The following is a 3,838-nucleotide window of genomic DNA, read 5'->3' on the forward strand; positions in this document are numbered from 1 at the left end:
TTCGCCTTCTCCAACCGCCCGCCCCTGATTCCCTCTCTCTCTCTCTCCCTCTCAGTTCAAACCGCAGGGCGCCCCGCTCCCCCCACGATCTTCTCTCCTCTCCCTCGCGCTCGGATAAGAAGTGGGCAGAGTCGCGCGCCTCCTTCCCCTCCCCATTCCCCCTGTCTCCTCGCCTCCGTTTCCACTGCTGCGCGCGTTGAGAACCACCGCCGAAGCCGCCGTGAACCGCTGCGCGGCGTCCCCGCGAAATTGGGCCATCCCCGTCCCTTTCTTCCTCCCCGGTGAGCTCGCCAGCGCCTCCGCTCTCTCCCGCACTTCTCCCCTCACGATTTGATGCGTCTTAGCGCCGTAACCGCGTGCTCCGGCGGGTCGGCAATGGCGCCACCGCGGACCGTGGTGCACGAGCCCCTCCCCGGCCGCGCAAAGGGTGGAATCGAGTTCCCCTCGTCCTCCTCTTTCTCTGGGTGCTCGCGGATCGGGAAACCGTGGCCCGTAGCGCCCGAGTGACCTTCTCCGGCGAGCAGCTCGCCGCCGGCGATGGGGCGCCGCCGCGTTTCCCCTGTTCCGGCTGTCGACCTCCTCCTTCCCCTTCCCCTCTTCTAATCCTGGCCGTTGAAATCTAATCGGGCGGCCGAGAGCGCCCCGTACCCCTTCGGGGGTAGTTTTGTTAAAGAGACCCTCTTCTTTTCGCGATTTGGCCCGCCATCCTTAGCGCATTAGGTAGGTTACGCTTTGCCGCGTAGAAAGCGTATTTCCTGATCAAAATACACTCTCAGGAAATTACAAAATTGCCACTGAGTTTGTTTTAGCCATAAAATATTCGTTCTAGCTCCGATTTGCCCCGTTCGAATTGCGTTAGATTCGTATTTAAATTCTCTACATGTTAGTACCACTGTTACCGCAGTATGCGACTTTTTATTTTTAGGGTTAGGTTTAATTAATTAAATGCCTATAGGAAATCGTCGTAAATTCGTAACTTCGTCGCTCCGATTTTCGTGATCTTCGTATCTATGTGTTCGTAGGTTCTGTTTTTAAATATTTTATTTCATTTTTGATCTGTTGGTGTACTGTTCTAATTAAAGGCTTGTGTGCTTGTATGATTGAACCTGGATGCGTGTTGTTGTGTGGTGCCGATCGAGCGCAGAGGGAGACGGGTCCGTGGGCGATCAGTTTTATTCCGAGGAACAGCAGGACCAGCAGCAGCTTCCCTTCACCGAAGGCAAGTATAACATGGGTTTCCCTTGTACACCTACTCAATTAATTATGCGTCTGCATGTGTCTAATTTTGATAACCCTAAGAACATCCTAGCTACCTATATATTTATGACACCTATGGGTAGAATGCATGTGGATAGCTTTGCTAGTGCTTTAATTAATTGAGACTTTACTATCACTCTGACTTTAATGAATATGATGACAAATGTTGGGAAAAGGGCTATGGTGCAATTGACTTCGGTCAGGTTGACCTAGACCCTCCATAAGGACTTCTCTGTAACCGACCATCCGGGACATACAGTGCAACCGTGATGGTTATATGGCTCTAACTTTAGCTCAGTAGTAGGATCTCATCTAGCTGGTTAGAGGTTACCTGAAATGACGCAAGAGGGGCTTGCCACTTTGGGTATAGAACTGCTTCTGTTCCTATGTGTATAGCCGTGATGGAAATGTGGCATAGGAAAGGGGTCCTCTATATTTGCCAGCCGAGGAAACCTCACGGCCCTAACTGGTTTGACATGGCCTATGGAAGGCTTCATAGTGTTCCTTGCCCGCTCACCTTGGCAGTGTTAGTGGGTCTTGCAAACCCCGGGCATATGGGTAACACGACTTATGGGAAAAGTGCACACCTCTGCGCAGAGTTTGATCAAACTGGTATACTAGCCGTGCTCTCGGACATGAGCGGCCTTGGACCCTTACGGAATAGCTGGGTGTGGATGGTTATGGGGAAATGACTTATGAAAATCTGACACATTGATCGTGAAGATTAATGTGGTTTAACCGTGATGGTGATGGTATTAGCCGTGAAGGATAACGATATTATTATCATGTTCTCATTTGGGCTAATCAGGAACTTAAGCATAATTTATGATAAAATAGGATTAAAATATTGACTAATTAAAATGCTAACTGCAGTAGCCAGTGTCTGACCTTTTTGAGCCGCATAAAATCCTATGTTATGCTTGCGGAGTACGAGATGTACTCACGCTTGTCTCTATATTTCTTTTTGGATAAAATCCCGGATGGGTAACAGATGAAAGCTACTATGAAGAATTTCCGGAGGACTTCTAGGTTGGTGATCCACCAGTCGGTCGTCCCTGTGTTGGAGCTACCAAATCATAGCTAGTTATGAGTATTATTTCCCCTTGTTGCAGACTTTGATGTTCGTGGTTGTAATAATCGTTATGTAAGACACTTGTGATGATACTTTTGTAATTTGTCGATTTGTGTGTGCGATTATTCCTGGGGCGCACATGAGGTTTATTGTACTCAAATTTATCCTTAAATTTGGGTGTGACAAATTGGTATCAATGCAAGGCTGACTGTAGGACGCAAACCTAGGTAGAAACAATCGATTTTAGGGTTTTCTTTTTGCTTTATTTATTTCACTGCTTACTTTACCTTCTTCTTATTTTATTAAAATTTTATATTCTTATCCATTGTTCTATTTATGTAAACATATTGATTCTAATTCTTAAAACAAAATTTATAGATGCCTCGTCGCTGCGCAACCGTGTACCATGCACTCTTCACTGCCACCCGTGCTCCGCCAGTTGCACCAGCACCTGTACCTGAGCACGAGGTCGTCGCCTCTGCTAGCGGCGAGGAGGAGGAGCCCATGGACCTGGGGTCTCCTATGTCTACACCTTCAGCACCAACTCCGGTGGCGGTACCGATCCCGCAGGCCGCCGCTCCAGTTCCGCCTGCTCCACCTGCGCCCGCACCGCACGAGTCTACGGGTTTAGCACCGACGCCTCAGCACCCACAGGTTGTTTCGGAGATGGGATGGACCTCCAGGAACAAGTTTATGGAGGCTGACGAGGACGCTCACTACCACACTCTGCTCACGGTTGTGTTGGCGAGCTACTACCCGGAGTTTGCTGCCACCGTCCGCTACCTCTGCTCGGAGCACAGACATCCGCTGGAGAACACTTACTAGAAGGCCGAGGTGATCATCACAGCTCGGAACAACGTCGACAACTCGGATGAGGTGGAGTCCATCCATGAGAGCAAGGTTAGGCGTGCTTCCGCCTATGAGAGTATGGAGGATGCAGCCCAAGCTGCGTACTTTCACTACCATGGCCGCCGTTTTGAGGCCATGCAGGAGGATAGGTACCGGTTCCTTCCCCGCAACGACCCAGATGGCAGGACATGGCATGTCCTGGCACCTCCTGCTGGTGACCCTACCCTAGATACGACAGTGAGGCACGTTAGTGCCATTCACGAGATGAATGTGGCACTTAGGCAGGAGCTGCATGTTTCACAGCAGGCGGGGAAGCACCTCCAGCACCAGGTGGATGAGTTGCGTGGTCAGCTTGGACAGCCACCCATCTACAAGAAGAAGCCCCGCAAGTTCGTTTTGCAGGATAGAGCTCCCTAGATGTCCCATTACCTTCTAGTTAGACGTTAGCACGAGTGGTTTGGTCATGTGTGGAGTGAACTTTCAGTGTGTTGCTGTTTGTGATGATGAACAATTATGATTTGGAGGTTAAGTTTGATTGTGGAAACATGTGGGCCTGTCCGCATGTTTCTAAAGTTTAATTCTAGTAGTAAATGATGTTTAATGCGAGGTTGGGTTACTTTATCTTTGTCTCAGTCATGCTGAATCTGGAGCAGTCTGTGA

This window comes from Sorghum bicolor, chromosome 6 (assembly GCF_000003195.3).
Source record: "Sorghum bicolor cultivar BTx623 chromosome 6, Sorghum_bicolor_NCBIv3, whole genome shotgun sequence".
Classification (NCBI taxonomy): Eukaryota; Viridiplantae; Streptophyta; class Magnoliopsida; order Poales; family Poaceae; genus Sorghum; species Sorghum bicolor.